The sequence below is a fragment of the Thermobia domestica genome, chromosome 11 (genome assembly GCF_964235325.1).
Source record: "Thermobia domestica chromosome 11, izTheDome1.hap1.1, whole genome shotgun sequence".
NCBI classification, from domain to species: domain Eukaryota; kingdom Metazoa; phylum Arthropoda; class Insecta; order Zygentoma; family Lepismatidae; genus Thermobia; species Thermobia domestica.
In genome coordinates, this window is record NC_137464.1 from 16,215,945 (window position 1) to 16,237,815 (window position 21,871).

A 21,871-nucleotide genomic window follows, 5' to 3' on the forward strand; every position below is an offset into this window, starting at 1 on the left:
TGCACCAGAGGTGAACGCTCTACCACTAAGCCACCGGGGCCCCAAACCAAAAACGAATGGACGGACATACAGTAGTTGTGCTGTAACATCTTCCATATTTAGGCACAGCATAATTTGAAAGTCTAAAAATGGAAATATTACGAGAAAATTCACGTATATCCAAGTGACTGGTTCCGGCCGGAATCGAACCTCAGCCCATAAACATTACAAACGATAGTTCTACACTGAACAGCATAGATTACAATCACATTATGACAGAGTGACCAGATTCTGACAGGCGAAAAGTAGGACACAGATATAATAATATACGATAGTTTACTGCGTCGGTAATATGCGTGTCCTTATTTCATTTAACGTTAACCCTAAGTTAATCATTCATTTTTGTTAAAAGTTAAGCATTGAAGTATTGAAGTAATTTAAGATTGCACCAAATACTTTCATGAATGATAAATATAAGATTGATGAAACAATTTGATGAAAAAAAATGAAATCTGTGAGTTTTACGTCCTACGCTTATGCCGGTTAGGCTAAAAGAGACGGTAATGATGAGTAATGAAGAAAGTGGGAGGAAACGGGAAAACCCCTAGGAAACCCACGTACACTGTATTGGTCCACCACAAAGTTCACTTGGCGGGAGCTGGGATCGAACCCGGGACCCCAACAACCAGAGGTGAACGCTCTACCACTGAGCCACCGCGGCCCCTCAACAATTTGATGGAGTAACAGAAGAGTCACTTTAATGAAAAAGAAAACTGAAGTATGCTGAAACATACAATTTTAATGAAACATAAAAATAATATTTTGAGAAGAGTTGAAAAACACAATGGTCTATATCATTCAGAAAAAAAAAAAATGCCTGTGATTCAATTGTTGTGAATAAAGAATGAAACATTGAAGTATTGCAAATAAGTTAAATCAGGACATTTCGCAGGACATTTTTTTTTTTTAAAGGGACATTTCTCGTTGAAAAACAGTACGTACTGCGAAAATCAGTACGTCTGGTCACCGTACATTATGATACTAACACCATAGTCATTTGTGGTTTAGTTGAATTAGATTTAGCGAACAACGGGTAAACGAACTTCGTAACCATGTTTTAACAACTAATTCGATAAGATCTTTTATTTTTGCTTTTTTTTAATTACATCCCACAGTGTTTAAAAATATTCTTCAGCATCATAAGCCTCATCTCGTTTACATATTTTGAGTAACGAAACTTATCCAGGTTAGTAAACTACATAATGCCTGGAGGAACGGAAGTGAAACTTTAGACACCTGCTCTCTGCAAGAACAAGTCACGCCAACCAAGAAGAGAGACCGACCAGGGTGGAAGAAGAGTCCGCGTTGCAAGAGAACTTTACACTATATAGAAACATGTTCAAATTGCCAGTCACGAACTCCGCTTCCACGTAATAAGTAACACAGTAAGGTTATATATATAAACAATACAAAATCAGTAACAGAAGAAGATGGGCTAGTCATACTTTTTTATGTAACAGAACACGACGCGTGTGCTTTACCTGGCAGTAAGACAAGTTATCCGAAATCATGAAAGAATGTAAAGTATTATGTCTCGAGGGTATCTCAGAGAGAGGGAAAAACACAATTAAAAGGAATACCTAATAAATATAATAAAACTTGTATCTGTAGAAGTAGCTATAGGGGCAGACGTGGAATTAAAAAAAAAAAAGTTTTCATAAAACCATTCTTCTTCCGTTACTACTTTTTGAGTTCTCATCTTTACCCGTCTTTCATTTTATTTTTATTTTTTGGAATATATTTTGCTATGAAACATCCATCTTATTTTGGCCCGGAGGATGATTTTGTAAACATGGGCGTGAGGAATACAGTCTCTCCAAACGTGCAATAACATTTTCGGCAAAATTTGACAATGTAATTACTTTTTCAGCTTCAGAATTCATTACATTCCTTGTAACAATTTTTAGAAGTGAGTTCTAAAAGCAACGCTTTGTGTAACTTATCGATTTCTACGTGTGACTTGGCGTAGGAAACCCGGATTCGATTCCCGGTGGGAGCGTGTGTGGTTCAGATTCCATATTAACCTCTAAGTCCACGTCTCAAATAGCCTCGCTGCTGGAATCGCAATGCAAAATCCAACCTACGCGTGATTTTGAAGTGCTTGAATCCAGGTTCAATTACCAATAGAGTATTCCAGATTTTTTTATGATCCGTGTAAAATATCCAGCATTGTTTTCATCCTCATTGAAAGTTCCCAATGAGTCAAGGATTTTAGACGGTCTCAATGATGAAATGCTACAATTTTTCAAGGATTTTAGATGCACCCAATGATGAAATGTTAGAATTTTTCAAGGATTTTAGACGCACTCAATGATGAAATGCTAGAATTTTTCAAGGATTTTAGATGCACCCAATGATGAAATGCTAGAATTTTTCAAGGATTTTAGATGCACTCAATGATGAAATGTTAGAATTTTTCAAGGATTTTAGATGCACTCAATGATGAAATGCTAGAATTTTTCAAGGATTTTAGATGCCCCTAATGATGAAATGCTAGAATTTTTCAAGGATTTTAGATGCACTCAATGATGAAATGCTAGAATTTTTCAAGGATTTTAGATGCCCCTAATGATGAAATGCTAGAATTTTTCAAGGATTTTAGATGCACTCAATGATGAAATGCTACAATTTTTCGGAGGAATATGTTCGAACATTTACAAAAATATCGTGCACACCACTGGTACATTCGTTCGTTCTTTCCTAAATTTTAACTCCCATATACGACCCATTACATCCCTGGACACAATAAAAACAAACGCATGTAATTCTTGTTCGCGTTATCATGTCTGATCAAAGCTGACTGATGGTTAATTGCATTCCCGACAGATTATTTTACGCCGCCGTCTGACAAATTAACAAAATTTCAAATGTACCTTTGTTTCCTTTTTTAAAATCTACTTTGTATGTCAAAAAATGATATGGCAAATAAAGTGTAACATTTCAGAGCAACGTAAAATTATCCGCTTAGTTCATTCTTTATGTTACGGCAAGTGACAGTGATGCATTTTGGAAATGTATAGCATGATATAGGTATCAGAATAAAGAGAACAATGAAATCTTTAAGTTTTACGTCCCACGACTATGCCGACTAGGCTAAAGATGATGATTATGAAAAATGAACAAACTGGTGGAATGAAGAAAGTGGGAGGAAATGGGAGAATACCGAGAAAATCCACGCACGCGGTGTTTCTCCGCCACAAAGTTCACTTGGCGCGAGCTGAGATCGAACCCAGGACGCATGCACCAGAGGTGAACGCTCTACCACTAAGCCACCGCGGCCCCCCAGAATTAAGAGAATTTACCATATACCCAATATATTGCACTAACGTTTGAAAGTGTCTAAGATGTATAAATATATTTTTAAATCGTCACTAAGACGCCAACTGATGATTACAACATTTAGCAGGCTCATTCCGTGACACTGTTCGAAAAATGTTGCGGACCACAACGCAACGTAAAACTTGAAACAAGCAATTGTAAGTGCTATATTGATTATCGCAAACTAAAACCAATATTTTGTGCTGAATGACGTAATCCTTTAGGAAATGAGACCCTAGGACTTGTTAATATTTATCATAATTTGGAAACAGACTGATGAATTTCATGATTCACATATGTACCCACAATATATTCTTTTATTTTTTCTGGGAGCTGCTCCTAATTTTTTGTTTCCTTAATTTATGCTTTCTCAACCCGAGGGTAGCGCCCCATACGGGGATCGCAAAGATAAGCGGAAGAGATAAATTTAATTAGGATCTACAACCGGAAAATATTTGTAAATATTATTTTCAATTTTGTTCTGATAGGCATATTTTTATTTTTATTTTTTTTACGTACTTTTAAGAACAACAAAAAATAGGTCTACTATACATTTTCAACAGGTGCAACGATGTTTAGAAAATCAATTTAAATGAAAGAGACGATATAGAAGTAATGAGAACTGCATATTGAAATACATTAAAACTGAAAGCTAATGAGATACCTGAGCATGTGATTTCGCTAGTGCGGCCATGTCCGGTTCAATCTTCGTGACGCATTATCAAGTCATTTAAAATACTCAATAACTTTTTAAACAACTGTCCAAGGTCTTTTTTTAACCAAAATTAGAAATCACTTTGTTTTTTTTTATATATGACCCAAAATTAAGGGAATTACGAAGTTTAAAAAAAAATTCAAACGGACTCCATTTTGAAGCAATATGACATCGGATTCGGTATTTGTAATATGAATGAACTGATCAAATTTGGTTTAATCCATTCGCTTTTAGGGAAGTTACTGTAGCTACTATATACAAGAAATGGATTCTATTATTATAGAAATAGATTGATATCGTGAGATCTCCGCAATAGGTATATTAAAAATCCCACACAAGATTATTACAAACCAGAAATTATAAGAGGGTCGCTGGCAAGAGGATGTAATAAAATGGGGTCGTGATACGAATTAGGTAGAGAACCACTGCCTTAATTATTACAAAATTGTTTGTGTGTACCCTTGTAATTTTTACTAGCTTTTATTCCTAGCAGTATTTTATTGAAACGACCGTTAGTGAAGCCCAAAGGTCATACAGTGACAGACGTCCTGTTAACACTGCTAAAATTAAACGATGATTTACATGCTCTTATTTCATTTAGTAGTTACTCTTCCATTAGGTTCTGCCGTAATGGAATAATATCTTTTGAAATCGAACCCGATACCCCGTGCACCAAAGGAACGTGTAGTAACTACTCAGCTAATTTGAGAACTTTATCATAATTTTCCATGTATGTGTACCAACATAAAAAAATAAACTCACAATGCAACGGTTAAATATTCCTGAATCACATTTTCTTCCAGGTGTTACTAAAGCAATTTCGAACATAAACAGAGCGGATAAAGATCTGAAAGAAGCCATCCCAATCTCTCTCAGTTCTCCACTCCACTGTTATTTCAAGAGTTCGATAATTCAATAACGGCGACTGCGGATGAAGGTCTTACGTTCAACCATTCTCAGACACATTTTCACCTTTGACGGTTATGCTTCTACGTGAATAGAATAGCTTTCGAGAATATTTTAACGCAAAAAGATACGGATAAAAAAAATCAAACCTCCTAAGTTTAAACTTAAAAGGTCATATTTAGCAACAAGGTTAGGCCAAAGAAAAGCAGTTAAAGTAATTCAATGAATTATCATGTATAAAATACTTCAATTGCCTTTTCACATTTCCTCAAAATTAAGACCATTGAAGTCATTTATGCTTTATCAATGAATATCATTTAAATAAAGATAAAAATCTGACCTAATTCAACACTTATTACGTATTACTGACCTGTGTTGCAGTTTCGCCAATATTTCACTGCCTTCAGAATACTATCTTACCCAAGGGGGGGGGGGCTGTGGCTCAGTGGCAGAGCACTTACATCTGGTGCGCGGGGTTCCTGGTTCAAACCTCGGCCAAGTAAGTTTGTGGTGGACAAGATCGTGTCCGTGGGTTTTCTCGGGGTACTTTATTTTCGAATATTTTATATTTTCGAGTTATTCTTTGTTTTGACTTAAGTCTTTCTGATGTAGAGCATTTTTCACTTCTTTCCTTTTAATGCGAGACCATTTTAAACGAGATCCTTTTGAGCGATACGCCTCTTCTGTTCTTGCCCTTCTGATACGGAACCGAACCTTGGATTTTCATATTATGACGGTTTATATACCAATAATTCTATTGCTAATAGAAGCACTATGAAAGGATGTTTCATTTCGTATTCTAGCTATTAAAGTTAAATAATGGCTGTTATTTATTTTAGCACAAAATTCACCATCTGTTAAAATCAAATGAACAACTTGTGAAACTTGGCAATGACTATGATGCATCAATCCATTTATAAACGAAAGACATTACCGTGGTTCTCAGGTATGGTATTGGAGCTAGCACGGGGCAATATATTTATATAACTGATTCGGTGAAGAGGAGCACAAGCCAAAAGAACTATGGTATTTGGCATTCAGCTACCACCTCTTTTGTTTTTTAATTTCTGTTCTCTGCCTCCAAGATAGGAAGCACGTGAGAAAACTTCCCAGTGCAATGCCATGAGTATTGTTTCAAAGTCAGGGTTAATTTACATTTTCACAACAACTTTCATGTATGTTATTTCGTTAGATTCGATTATTTAGTCCCTAATTTTTGTGATCTGCATGCTAGCTGAAAAGTGACTTAAAATGTTGAGACTGTAAACAGAATTGGTTCCGAGACCAAGATGACATAATTCTTATGAAAAAAAAAAAGTCCGACTTGCTGCGGATATGCTCAATCTCTTCGGTAAGTTTATCTTTCTTCCATTAAAAAAAAAAAAAAATGACAATGAAGCATATAAAAATATAGAAAATGAGACGGATAATATCTACAAAATGTAATTAAATGAACTAATTGTAACTGCTTCCAAAGCATTTCTTAACCAGAAGTTGGCTCTGCAGTTTTTGAAGTCATAATCGAAAATTTCTACACTGTACGAAAGATCTTGAAAACAGTCACTAGTTCAAGTAATAGCATTCTGCAGATACTATGTGGTCCGCTTTACTATTTTTTATTGTTATTCATTGTCTTTATGCTATTCACTGAAATTCAAAAAGTGAAGGTAAGCTTATCAAAGAGCCTTAATATCTAAATGGGTTATGCTAGATATACAGAGTGGCCCAAAAGTAGGTATACAGTCGTAGTACTGCCATAACACGTTGTTTGTAACTTCTTTTCTCTTTGTCTTTTCACATATCTTAATTTCTTGAATGATGGCTGATAACTTGGACGAAGAGCAAAGAAAATGGAATCTTAAAATCTATTGGAAAAGTGGTGAGCATGTTCGTACATTATGAGCATACGTTTAAGAATTTATCGTATCAGGGACAAATTTGATGAAAACAGGTTCGGACGCAGGTAAGACACTGATTTGGACAAAAGTTTCTGTTGTAATATGTGTGTCGCAGCTTTTTGGGTAGGTTTGATGAACGTTACAATGATGACTGAGGACATTTCGGACACTTGCGCGCCTGAAAATTGTAAATAAAATTAAGATTTCGGTTTCGCTGTATACCTACTTTTGGGCCACCCTGTATAATATATCATGATGAAAGAGTTACATTGAAACAATAGTTTTTAAGTCGCAAATAAATTGTTACAATAATTTTTAATCAGCACACTGCCAGCACGCTAGCGATATCTATTAGCGTCAGGCAGGCAACTAATTACGCAAGTAGCAACATCTATTATCGAGATGCATTGAGACCCATACCGTTTGTAAACCGGATTAAATATGATTTATACATATTAAAATTACATGCCACTGATTTTATAAATTATTTAAAAAATCTGATAATTTCAAAGAACAAGTAACAGTATCATATGTACACTCATGTCCAAAATGATAGTTGCATATCTATAATTGTCTTCTTGTAAGAATATAATGTGATAATGATCTTGCAGAGTAGTTTTAATACCTGATATTATGTTTATAATCGGTGTATATATTTCTGGTAAACTTTATAGGAAAAGAATTATAAATACGAAAATTAGAATGAGTAAAACAAAATGTTGCTAAATGGACAAGAAAATTTTATTTTCGTTTTATTGTTCTTATTTACTGCTCTTTTGACATGAAATTTTCCACATACATGACTTTGCCGATTATACACATACTAACATTATAAGAAATACCGGGCGAATTCGGTATCAAATTAGATTCCTACAACAACATATTTATAGACATGCGACAATAATTTTGGACATGAGTGTACATCACGCAACGGAGTTTGGTTGGTATGGCGTAAAAATTTCCAATATTGAAATCGGAGATGGTAGATATCTACTACTTCCGGTTTAAAGAGAAACATCACAGAAGAGATGGAATATATTCTTGGGACGCTTATGATTACACAAACTGTTTCTCGCTATCTATAAAGTTTTTATTCCATGGTAACCAACTTTAAAATCGGAAGTGGTTAATTCTGCCACTTCCAGTTTGGATAAGAGTTAAGAGAGAAGATGATACATTTTTTGAACGATAAATCGATTCCAAAAAAAAACATTTCTCACTATCTCTTATCGTTTTTGAGATTACCAAAACCTTACACTACAATAGTAAGACTATTCATGGCTTTGGATTAATTATTTTAACAAAAGAGACACTGACCAAAGCTTAAAACCCACTTTATTTTAAATTATAATTTGTAACTGTTTCGGATATCTAGCATATCCTTCTTCTCTACAGTGGATTTTTGTAACTTCTGGTTTTAGTAGAGTGTTCAGAATCAGTACGAAATGTATCTGGGACGCTTAATGGATTACAGGAAACCGCATCTCGCTATCTATTACGGTTTTGGCTTTATAGTGATTAAAACTGGACTCCCAACTCTCCAAAAAATGAGCTCGGTTTCTACCTTTTCACCCTCTACAGCTTGACTAAATCTGATGATCCCATCAAATAGTCCTTGAGATTTCTTAACAAACACATACAAAAAAATAGAGAGTAGCTCAAAAAATGTAAACATTGTTTAATTGTGAATTGTGTAATCGTCAATATAACTGAAATGGATTGACGGAAATATCTCAATTTTGGTATTGTTATAGATTGATGTTCTAACATGGCTGAAAGACTGACACTTGAATAAAAGGTGGTATACGAAGTACGAAACTATCAGTGAGACAGCGTCAATCGAGGAATTAATTTGGAAGATAAACAGACATATTTAACAACTGCCCGAATTCATGATAAATTTCAAGCGGACAGTTGTGTTACAGATGAGCACAAGAATTTATTTATTTATTTATTGTCAACACAACAGGCTATAGCCCAATTACAGTGTTGTAAAATACGCAATTACATGTTCGTAACTCTTGATAACATAACTTGAGTTCACAACTCATGATAATGGCATTCCGAAATTTCTTAGGCGACATATCACATATATCAAATTCATTGTTATTTGTACACATTCTATTATACAAAGCTGTTGTCCTCCAGATTGGCAATTTCATCATTATATTAGTTCTTGATTTTCTGCAGTAATAAAGACCAGTGTTTCTACGTACTTTTAATGTGGGGACATGAAAATTCAATAAAGAAACTAAATCAGGACAATCCAAAATATTTTGCGTTACTTTTTGAATGAATAATAAATCCATCACATGTCGCCTTTGTTCTAGTGTAGGAAGATTAAAGTTAGCAAGTATGGTTTTACAGCTGTCAAATGTAGGATAAATGTGAGTTTCTTTATATGTTAGAAATTTTAAAAATTTTGTTTGTATTCTTTCTAATTGCTTGCGATGTTGCATATGTGAGTCGGATTCCAAATAGTAGAGGCATAGGGTATACTCTAACTTTGAGCGAACATATGCATTGTACAACTTCTGTAATGTTGAACAATTCTTAAATTCTTTTCCCGTTCTAATTATGAATCCTAATAGCTTGAATGCTTCGCTTGTTATATTTACAATATGATTGTCAAACGTTAACTTAGAATCAAACGTAACACCAAGATCTTTAACTGAGTCATGCCTATTTACTATATATTTATTAATTTCATAATTAAAGTGACGAGGTGATTTGCTCCTAGTGAATGATAATACTTTGCACTTGCTTTCATTGACCCCAAGTTGATTCGAAGAGCACCAGTTACCAATATGATCTAGACCTTGCTGCAGCTTTATGTTGTTGTCCACAGAATTGATTCTAGCATATATTTTTAGATCATCGGCATATAGTAATTTTTTCATGGTCAGGAATACAGTCAGGTAAATCATTAATAAACAAGAGAAATAATAATGGTCCTAAATTTGAACCCTGAGGGATTCCTGAGGATGCAATATATTCTTTAGATTTGTATGCATTAAAAAGAACGGATTGTTTACGATTAGATAGATATGATGAGAAGAATTTAATCAGGGACGGAGAAAAGTGAAAAAGCTTTAATTTTTCTAGTAATATGTTATGATTAACGACCTCTTACAGCAACAAGTCCTGCTAACTCCCGTACTGTATTCTAACAACGTACTCGCTCACTACGGACCTCTGTGAGACTGTGTCCGTGAAACATCTATTGGGACAAAAGCTTATCTCCCCAGCATGATGATGCCCCACGCCACTACCATCATCTTATCAGAATGTTACTCAATGAAAATTTACTCGAACAATGGATAGATCGAAGAAGATTTGTCGAGTATTCCCCACGTTCCCCAGACCTCACTTCTCTACTTTTACATATGGAGGACTGTCAAGAACGTTGTTTATGGATAAAAATCCTCGTACACTGCATCACTTAAGAGCAGCAATCGAACGTTCATGTGCAGATATCACACTTGGTACGTTACAGTCCGTGCAACAGTTCGATAGCCAGTGTACTGATGCTTAAGGACCAACTCTTTGAACACATAAACTAATATCAATCCTTAATGACACACTGCAATGTAATAAGAGAATATTACAATACAACACCACCAAATATGAGATGTTTCTGTCAATCCATTTGAAGAATTATTCACAATTAAATAGTGTATACATTTTTTAGCCACTCTGTATATAAAGAAGTTCTGGTAAACCATATATTTCCCGATTTAATCAATGGGCTGAAAAACACGATGGTGCAGGCACCCAACAGCATTATATTCTGGAGTATATTTGCTTAATTTCCTAATTAGCATTCTCTAGCTAAATTATGCAAAATGTCAAGAGGGGAAGCACCAATAGTTTAGAACAGCGTGTTACTGCTTACTAGCCACAACTCATGCCGTAGGGTTACTGTATTTTTAGTCACGCTCGTCGTGTCCGCGTTACGGTTCTGGCTAATGTTGCTATACATCACGTTCAGAAGCACAATACTGGTTTGACCATCGGATGGATAGTTTTTTTTTTTTTCTCTTTCTCTCCGGCACGCGTTCAACATCAACACGCAATTATAGTAAGATTCTTATTCTGGTTTCAGTATGTCAGTCTTGTGGATTCCTCTCCCTCAGGAATCACGCAGGGATGTCCGGTATTTTTGGATGCAGGCAAATTGCTTTTCCTATATATTATATTATGAAAATAGATCACCACCATTTATACATGTAAAAATAATACCAAATTAGTTCTAGTGCTAATTATGAGGGTAAGTCTCTGCACACGGTAAAATAAACATTTCTACTCTCTGATCCAAACAACCTATATAAAGAAATAAAATGTATTTTCTATAAAAGATTTAAAAAAACTAACATAATGCTTTTAAATTATTCAGGATTCCCATGGATTTTTGTAAACTGCTTTCCCTGACAAAGGTTAGGTACCTGAACTACAGGAAGACATTAGCTTCCAACAAAATGGGTTGATCCAGGAAACATGCGTGACCATATATGATATTAAGACTATCGGTTGTTGAAGAGCTTCATGGCTTAACTCCAAAATCTTTCGGTTTAACGTCCCACAATGATGCCTGTTAGGCTACGGGAAACGGATGATTAAGGAAAGTGAATGATGAAAGAACAAATGAAATATTTTAGTTTAATATCCAATGATCAGTGTTGTAGTCCTAAAATTTTCAGAGGGTATACGCTGTTTCGCGATCATCTGTGATTGTCATAGAAGGCATTTTTTAATGAACAATGTAAAACACACATATTAATTTAATTCAAATATAAAGGATACATTACTGTTTTATAGTCTAAAAGCATTTCATGCTATTTTCTTGATGACACTTCTTACTTAAATCGACACTTCCCAAGATCCCCACAAACCATTCACGGCACCATTCTATCCATTCCTGCTGGGTGCACATGCACTTCACTCCCCTGTCCCATGGCTCAGAAACCATACGTCTTAAAACCACAAATCCATTTATCATAAACACGCCATAGCAAGGTTGGTATCCCAAGAAAGCAATCCATATCTGAGGCTTATCTTTTACTCTGCTCGATCGTAGGCTTTAAATGCCGGGTAATCGGCCCGGCAACAACCTCCAACCTAAAGGATCAGTGGCTGATTGCAGTTTCGAAAAATTGGGTGATGGGGACGCCACATCCCGACGCCAGGTTATCATTGGAGTCATGGTCCAATTAAATAAATATAAACGAAACAAAACTAGAAAGTACTATACGCTACCCTCGACTACAGCCCTGCCCATGATTATATCCTTTTTTAGTATAACGGAGACGATGATTAAGGCAAGTGAATGATGATGGAAGAATTGGTGGAATAAGAAAGTGAGAGGAAACAGAAGTAGTCACGGACACAATATCCTACAAACTTATTTGGCTGGAGATCGAACCAGGGACCCCACGCACTAGTTTAAAACAACACTATTGGACTGGCCGAGAATCGAATCCCACACTTCAGCTTGCTAACAGAAGCACTTCGATTGAACTAGTAGCGAGATGGTCTGTTGATCTGCTTCTTATTCCAGGAAAACAGGATTCCGAAAGCATTAGTCCAGCCGTATAATTTGTGCATGCTTTTTTCATACATTAGGTACTTTTTTCTTAAACCTTACGCCCGCAATAGCTGCAAACTCCACGTTCCATGCCTTTAATGACTATATTCCCAAGTCTCATTTCAGGAGGAGGCACGGGCCTCTCTGGCGGGGGGACGAGTCTCCCCAATAGTTTGAAGTACAAAATAATCAATATTTTATTCTAATTTAATTTATTTACTGACGACAGAATATCATATAAATAATATTATTTATTTGGAATATAATATTCAGGCTGTGAAACGATTGTAACCCGAGTTCTTGAAATACCTTAGGGGGTCTGTGAAGGTAAGCAGAAAGGTAACAAATGGAATCGAAGTTAATAAACAGGTTGGGCTAGGTAGTACCATTTAAATCACTTTCTATGATGCCCCCCTCCCTCCAAAATGTTACATGCCAGAGACGCCAGTGAAAGGGGAGAATGCATTCAGTAACTTTCACAGTTTATTCTTCTCTCAGTAAGGTTTGAGGTTTGTTCTTTTACGCCCTGTAAGTTCAGAACAAATCTATAATGCGATTGCTAAACGCGTCTACCCCACGAAAACCAGACGTTTATATAATGTCCACAGGTATTTGAGACTGAAATGGACATGATAAGATATTCAGTGGATGTCCTTCAATTCTCGTATCCATGGCTGCCCCACATGGACAGTCATGAAGCTACATTGTCGTCCATATCATGGATATTTTTGTAACTTGGATATTTATGGAACCACTCCTAACTGATTATAGGAACCACTATAATTTAGGTTTAATGAAACTGAATTCAAATCTCTATGAATTTTGACTATTGCAGAGAATTTATAGAATGTGAAGGAAAATCCCGAAGTTCACGCTCCCCGTTACTGCCAAATAAACACAGCTTTAAATAAAATCTGTCTTTTACTACAGAAGTTATGTTTTATGAAGATAACTAAAATGCCAATCCTACTTCAAATGCCAGATAATTTGTTTACACATTCCTTATTTTATACAGTTGGAAAATCGTGATACGGCTTTAGTATTTCAGAGACCGAACAAAATGAGAAACAAAAGTTTTAAGATGTTTTTAGCAGTGTATATGCTGTTAATGAAGAGCCACTAGAAACTTTTAGCACCGACTTGTGAGAGCTTCTCATTAACTTCTACTGTTCTAAATAATTAGCACCACATCCCATTCGACTTGAGAATGAACTTCCAGCTAATACAAATATATAACGGAATGTCCAAAACCAGTGACAGGGAGAGCTGTTCTGTACAAACACAAGGAAATACCCGCCACACTACTATGATAGGTTACTTCATAATTTATGCATTAAATATTTAAAGAATGATCAAGAAGTTATGCAATCCACGGCGCAAATATTTTATTTATTATTATTATTATTTCTTTTTTTTTTTTTTCGTTACAGGTGACAGGCGCTGATAACTAAGGCAAGGAATCTGGAATCGGTAGTTCATTTACCATTTCTGGCCGTTTTTGATGGGTATATGTAATGACAGAGGCAAAATTAAGCTCAGCAATCGAACATTCTAGTGTGTTCCAAACAGGATGTAGAAGTTAGGAGGAATGCCAGGGGTACGCCGTTCCCCCACTTCGAAACACCTAATGAGGTACCTCCAATTCCTAAAAAAAAAAAAAAAATGGGCAAAGATAGGCATGGGGGACGGTTTGACATCATGCGTCCCCCTACCTTTTCACATCCACTTTTACCCCTGGCTCTAAATGAAAGTACTGCAAGGGATGGCACATTCCAACTTAAACACTGGCTCCCAACTTTATGTTTAACAACGCATTTTACTTAGCATACACGACATCGTGACACACCAGTTTGATTTTTCTTAATACTGATATCAGTTATAATCGTGTAACCCTATTGTAATGAAACCATGAACTGAGAATTTAAAAACTAATGACATACGCTAAAGGTACTGTTCAGGAATTTTTCTTCCAGTTGGTGGGGTAATGTAATGAAACCATGAACTGAGAATTTAAAAACTAATGACATACGCTAAAGGTACTGTTCAGGAATTTTTCTTCCAGTTGGTGGGGTAATGTAATGAAACCATGAACTGAGAATTTAAAAACTAATGACATACGCTAAAGGTACTGTTCAGGAATTTTTCTTCCAGTTGGTGGGGTAATGTAATGAAACCATGAACTGAGAATTTAAAAACTAATGACATACGCTAAAGGTACTGTTCAGGAATTTTTCTTCCAGTTGATGGGGTAATGTAATGAAACCATGAACTGAGAATTTAAAAACTAATGACATACGCTAAAGGTACTGTTCAGGAATTTTTCTTCCAGTTGGTGGGGTAATGTAATGAAACCATGAACTGAGAATTTAAAAACTAATGACATACGCTAAAGGTACTGTTCAGGAATTTTTCTTCCAGTTGGTGGGGTAATGTAATGAACCCATGAACTGAGAATTTAAAAAATCATTTTTTCATAAAAATTATAATGGCAATTTGGTAGGTGAACATGGAACTAAGTTTTCTGTAATATTTTAACTTTTGGATACATGCATCACATTATTTTTAAAACTCACAAGGACAGTACTTGTAATCAAGAAATCGTTGGAAGCAGAAGCAAAATAGTCAAGAATCACCTGTAGTCAAATAACATTGCTTGTCAGTAGTAATTAACAATTCGGATAAAATCACGAAAAAGATGAAAGCAAACCTCAGGGTAAATTAAAATTCAAAAATACTTATTTTTACATCATTAGATAACAACAATATTTTGTCAGGAAATGTAATTAGGAATTTGTAAATTTTTATGTTGGCTTTTGGGAAAGTTAAAAGAAAAAATAATTAAGGCAAACAAGGACAATAGTCCATATAAAATGACCAAGTTTGCAACTAAAAAATCATTCTGGTTTCTGCATTCTGCATTCTGGGTTCTGCATCCAGCATCGCAATGGAATGGTCTATACGAAATTACAAATGCCGCAAGAAAGACCATTGTCCGGCCAAGACCAAGCGAAATATGCAATGAGGTAGTGTATGACTACAGAGAACTTTAACTGTCTATTTTGCATGTGACATGATATTAGGAGGTCTCTGAATGTGACAGGCAAAGTTTAAATACTTAAATATTTAGCTTATTTCCGTTTGGTTAAGCATTCAGTAAAATTATAATGATCTGTTATACAATTAATCTGACATACTATGTCTGGTTATGAATTCAGTACTCTTGGATGCTCACTGTTAACTAATTTATATTGTTACAAAAATAGCCACTATACTACCATTCTAAGTCAGTTGTTTCATCAATAAAATATTGTCATTTTATGACAATAAGAGATTGCAACCATTCGTTTATTTTCACTCTTTAATTGAGGTACAAATTTGCTATTCCTTTTGTTATTTATATAACACAATTTTCGATATGATACAATTACTTTTGATTTTTATTTCTTTAATATTTTAATTTTTAGACTTACGGTACACTATATAAGTTTCTATAAAGTATTAACTGTATCTAGTACTGAGCACTCTTCTGAAGCTACTGACTGATACTGTTTATCTAAAAGTTGGCGTTAACTAATTATTAAATGCATCGTGGTTTTTAAATTCTAAAATTTCGTTGCATCTTATGGGACTGCGTGACATCGTTTGTGGACCTCTGACTTAATAAATAAAAACAGAAACTGCTTTCATTATCAAAACATAACAGTAGTAACTGTAGCAACTGGTTCTTTATTTTTTTTTTTCTATTCGATTCCTACACCATTCCTGCACATTCTTTACCACTTACACATTCCTGGTATTGTTCTCAGTAATCTACAGTATCATCTAATGCTCATCCCAACACATTTTTTTTTTCTTAAAGAACAAATGGTCTGATTATGGGAACCAATATAATTAACGATAACTGATTTACAAATCACTATGAATTTTCACTACACTTGCAGAGAATTTGTAGAATATGTAACGAAAAATTCCAAAGTTCAAGTTGCTGCCAAAGACAGACACACAAGTACAGCTTTAAAAAAAAAAAAAAAAATGGAAAAGACAGTACATTGGATTAAGCAAAATATACATTTATGAATGAATGGACTTAAGTATACAGGGCGCAAAATTTCCAGTCGCCAATGGCGACTACAAATTTAGAGCTGGCGACCAGTGTTAAGTAGGAACGGTTTCTGCCTAAACTCACAGGGCTGCGCAGAGTCTGTTTCGCACGAAAATAATTGCCACTGAGTGAGAAAAAACACGGAATGTGAAGTGTTCACAACGGACACGGAAAGTGAAGTCTTCACAGCGTTGTAATTTGTCCCTCGTTTCCAACCTTCAATCGAAAACTTTATTACAGGATTCCCAAATTTGCTTTCATTTGTCACATTTTGTGCAGTTTTACCTGTGAGTATTGCTTCATGTGAGGGAGGCTTTAGCAGTTTCAACAGAGTCAAGACTGCCCACAGGAATTCACTGAAGACTGTCACACTGGATGATTTCTGACAATTTCTATCAATGGCCCTTCACTTAAGGACTTTGATCCGAAAACTGGAATCGACAACTGGTGCTTCAGTGCAGAGAGAGAGAGCGTTACACAAAGTTGAAGTCAAAGGTAAGATTTTTTTAACATGCATATGAACTGTCCAATTCAAAATTGATTATTCTGAATCTAATTGTCTGATTTTGAAATTTTATGCCGTGATTTAAATCTTTCTTTGTCAAGCCAAAGGCCGTAGGGGAGGACCTCTCTCATAATGTATACGTAAGAGAGACTGGCGACCATCATTTTTGGATTGGCGAGTCCGTCTGGCTTTAAAATTTTGCGCCCTGCGTTTACTATGAACTATACATTTATAAATATTTCGCCTGATGGTTATGTAGCCCGTAACTCTTCGATATTTAGAGAGTTGCATTCGCGAAACGTACGCTTATGAGTGAATGGGAAATAAATAATCACCATTAAAATCACCGTTACCTGTGAACATGTCACCGGATTTACTCCATAAATGAAATCGACTGAGATAATCGCTCTCGTCCAGGGCCGGGCTTAGGCAATTTGGTGCCCCATGCAATGGTATCATTTGCCGGTCCCCTTTTCTCCAGAACGAAAAAATCTTAAAAGCCACTATTTTTAAGTATCATGAACAAAGGAGGAGAGGAAATGGGCACTCGCTCTCAGAAAGGCTTAAACACTACAAATACAATTTTGTTGTGTGTGTGTGTGTGTGTGTTTTTTTTTTTTTTAATAGTAATCCATTATGTTAGTGAAATATGAAGCAAACACACTTGCAGAGGAAAGATGGTAATCCTTCTTAGTTCTTATATAGAGTTCAATATCAAGCTTGATTCTCAATATCAGTTGCACTTTCAGAGCTCTTTTATCTTCGGTTCTTGATTTCCCTTCTACATCTGTTCAAAATTAATTAAAAAAAAAAAAACTAGTGTCCACCTTTAATGATAAGGAACTTGTTTGTTACAAAGACAAGACTAGTTTTCATATTAAAACTATGATAACTAATTAAATGGAATAGATATTCGCTACTGTTCTAGAATTGAGTTCTGGTATTTAACAACACTTAAGCAATTAATGCTGGGATTTGTTTGACCATTTGCTTTAGCATTGTCCATGTGACCTTAAATTAATGCGACCTAAAATGATTTATGAATGTACTATTCAAACAGAAGGTCAGCGTAGTACATTTAACTACCACCATCGTGAAATCTGTTTCAAATAAGAAATATTTATTTTAAATAATACAGATATAACAGATTTTACCGACCGTGCAAATTCCAAAGTTGCAAATGTGGTAGAGCCGGTATATCATTCGCCATTTATTTCGGAGGACAGAATTCAAAATTACAATCAGTATTTTTTTTCCTGGTCACGCCAGGTAAACAGCAAGATGGGAATATGAATGCTTCTTTTCCCACAAGCCCATCTTCTCGTTATTAAATGCTTCTTGTTGGAAATCCACGAGAAGTAAAATTATTTCTGAAAATTAAGATTTAAAATATCTCTATTGTTAGTGTGCACACGCATGAAAAAGTAGAATATTAAGACAAGAATACAAACAATACAACAATTTTCACGTTACAAGGAATCAGCAAAATTAATGCATTAATAGCTATGGTCATTCACCTCAAAGTATAACTGCTTAGCTCTTAGCACGAGTAAACACTTTCAACTGCTAAATGTCTTATTCAATTTCTGCCTGCACAGCGTAACATGAAGTGGGAACAGAGTCCACATTACAACTATTCAATGGCAGCAGCAGAAAGTAAACAGCAGAAATACTTTGCCTATACAAGTGATCTCTAACAATCTAGTCTCAACTCGAAGTAAAAATGCTATAATAGTTGTACCTTTAATTAGTAGTTAAGAGTCTTCATCCCGGCGAAATTAAAATACCGCTAATTTTACAGTAATTATGTGATATCTTCAAATAGATAAAAGATAATTGAAATGTGGAACAAGAGCGCCCTAGACATTATTATTTTACATGAGAAACCGTTATCACGACTCACTTATCTGCTTTCGATTTCCAGCCAGTTTGAAAATCGGCATTTATTTTCGCGTTTCTAAACAGCTGAAAACGGAAACCTACTGGGTGACTTGTGATAACGGTACTTAAAGCAAAATAATATTGTCTAGGGCGCTCTTGTTCCATATATCAATTATCTTTTATCTATTTGAAGATATCACATAATTACTGTAAAATCAGCGGTATTTTAATTTCGCCGAGATGAAGACTTTTAACTGTTTTATTCAATACTAGCAGAATACTCGTTCTTTGCACGGGAAGAATATGTTTCATTTTGTACATAAAATACTAACGAGAGTTGAATTCGATTTAAACAGCATCGGAAGTGTCACTGTTAGTTTAAGCGAACCCGAAAACTATGTAATCAACGTTAATATCGATCATTTTTATCCAAGTTGCGGGTCTGAATTTGGATTTAACCATTATCGGGAAGTGTCACTCTTCATCTTAACGACTCCAAAAACTTTGTATTCGACACTAATATCAATTAGTTTCGATCACTTTTAAATATTTCCCTCCTCCTCCGCGAAGTGCACCGTGAAAGTGAAATTATAAAAACTTTCCCAGGCCCAAACCACATCTATGTTGAAAATTTGATCGAGATCGGTCGGGTAGTTCAAGAGATTAAGTCACAAACATAATCACTTTCAATTTTATATATAGATATTAGATTATGCTTACTTGGTTTCCAAAGGACTTTATTTTTGCTTGAATTTCACTTTACTTGTAAGGTGATAATCTGAAAATATTGTTTGGGTACATTTTCCGAATCTTTCCAGTTATTCAGTAAAAGAACAAATACGGCACGAGTTCGCAATTGTATCAAAGCGGCTTCTGGACACTAGTGAAAGCCACGCACATTCTGATTACAATCCTATATATACGGAACGGTGGCTCAAGCAATCGAGTGCTCATCTTTGGTGCGACGGGTCCCTGAATCGATTTCAGGGTATGCGAGTTTGAGGTGCACAACTTACGTTAGTTTATTTTCTCAGGTTCTTCCGTTTCCTCCCACACTCTCATTTCACAAATTATTTTCTAATTATGCAATTCAATTAATCATCCGTCTCCCTTAGCCTAAAGAGCATAGCAATGGGAGGTTACATTAAAGATTTCATTTCTTCTTTGTCTTACTTTATGAAAGAAGTAGAAAAAATGAAATCTTTCGGTTTAACGTCCCACATTATGCCCCTTAGGGTAAGGGAGACGAATTATTAAGACAAGTGAATGGTGATGGAAGAACGAATGGAATGAGAATGTGGGAGGAAATGGAGTGCCTCGAGAAAAATCACGGACACGATGTTGTCCACTACAAACTAACTTGGCCGGGGATCGAACCAGATACCCTACACACCATAGTCAAGCGCTCTATCATTGAGTCACCGTATCCCACACAAAAGGAATGGAAATTACAGTAACTTCCGAGTATCCGGTTTGCGACTATCCGGCCTCCGTACTAATCGGTCTAGTTTCCGGGCTACCTTTTCATATTTGTATTCTGTAAAATCAGTTTGAGTTAATTTCCTTAAGAATTAGGCCTACGATTTATGTTAATGTTTTGATTATGTTTCCTGCATTTAAGTTAGGCATTATGGAATTTATGTTTAAATGTGAACAGTTTTCATATACTGTACGTATTCTTTAACTTTCTTATTTAACGTACATATATATATATACAGAAGTCCATCCTGCCCTTCTGCCACATTAGGCCGGGTACTCGGGAGTCTACTGTACAATTATGTGAATCTAGGTTGTCCCTAACAAACAAAAACAAAAACAAAAACAAAAAAAACACGAAGAAAGATGTCACAAAATAGTGTGGCTTCATGAAACCTCAACAAACATGTCCCAGCCATGTACACCAAAAGTGCGTTGCGATGTAGCACAATACGAAAAATACACACAACTAGAGTGACTAGATTCCTTGTGCGACATTTTTTCTTTGTTATTTTTAAGTTTAGTTCAATGTCTTATGATTATGCATCGGAGTTAAGAGGCCTCATCCCGGCGAAATTAAAATACCGCTAATTTTACAGTAATTATGTGATATCTTCAAATAGATAAAAAAAAATAATTGAAATGTGGAACAAGAGCGGCCTAGACAAATATTATTTTCAGTGAGGTACCGTTATCACAAGTCACCAAGAGGCTTTCGTTTTCAGCCGTTTAGAAACACGAAAATAAATGCCGATTTTCAAACTGGCTGGAAATTGAAAGCAGATAAGTGAGTCGTGATAACGGTATCTCATGTAAAATAATATTGTCTAGGGCGCTCTTGTTCCACATTTCAATTATTTTTTATCTATTTGAAGATATCACATAATTACTGTAAAATTAGCGGTATTTTAATTTCACCGGGATGAGGCCTCTTAAGGAAGACTGTGATGACGAGATGGATGATAATAGTGGACTGACGAAAGTGGGAGGAAATGGGAGAACTCCGAGAAAACTCAGTCTTTGTCCACTACAAAGACCCCGAGAAATCCACGCCACAGATGAGCCACCGTGACTCAACAAGGAAATTTGATAATTTCATATGTACAATAGAACACGAAAGTTTAATTCCTATCTTTAGTAGGATCTTTTGTTAAAATATACGTAAATAATAAAACCCACTGGGCTGTTTCTTTTTTTCTTAAAAAAAAAAAACTAGCTTTTTACAACACTGAGGTCAATAAACTTTAGGCTATCAAATGCAACACACACAAAGTTCTGCAATGTTACATTATTGAGCTGCTAAAAACTTTCCGTACGCTCCTCGTATCTATCATCTTTAAGATCCGATATACACAGATAACATTTGCCATTCAATTCTGCTACTTTAGGGATAGAAATAAAAACTATAACAGTTATAATAATCTTAAAACAAAATGGATTTCAATAT

The 21,871-nt window shown here is 35.3% G+C and overlaps 1 protein-coding gene and 1 long non-coding RNA gene across 11 annotated transcripts in view; one reads left to right on the plus strand and one right to left on the minus strand.

The window, feature by feature from the left end:
- KrT95D (phosphofurin acidic cluster sorting protein KrT95D) overlaps positions 1-21,871 on the minus strand; it is a 387,731-nt gene that overhangs the window by 301,763 nt on the left and 64,097 nt on the right. The gene's annotated exons all lie outside the window — the stretch shown is intronic.
- Positions 13,990-21,871, plus strand: part of LOC145663919 (uncharacterized) — a 162,706-nt gene continuing 154,824 nt past the window's right edge. Inside the window, exon 1 of the long non-coding RNA XR_014127296.1 lies at positions 13,990-15,483. This is a non-coding gene — a long non-coding RNA (uncharacterized LOC145663919). The remainder of the gene's footprint in view (positions 15,484-21,871) is intronic.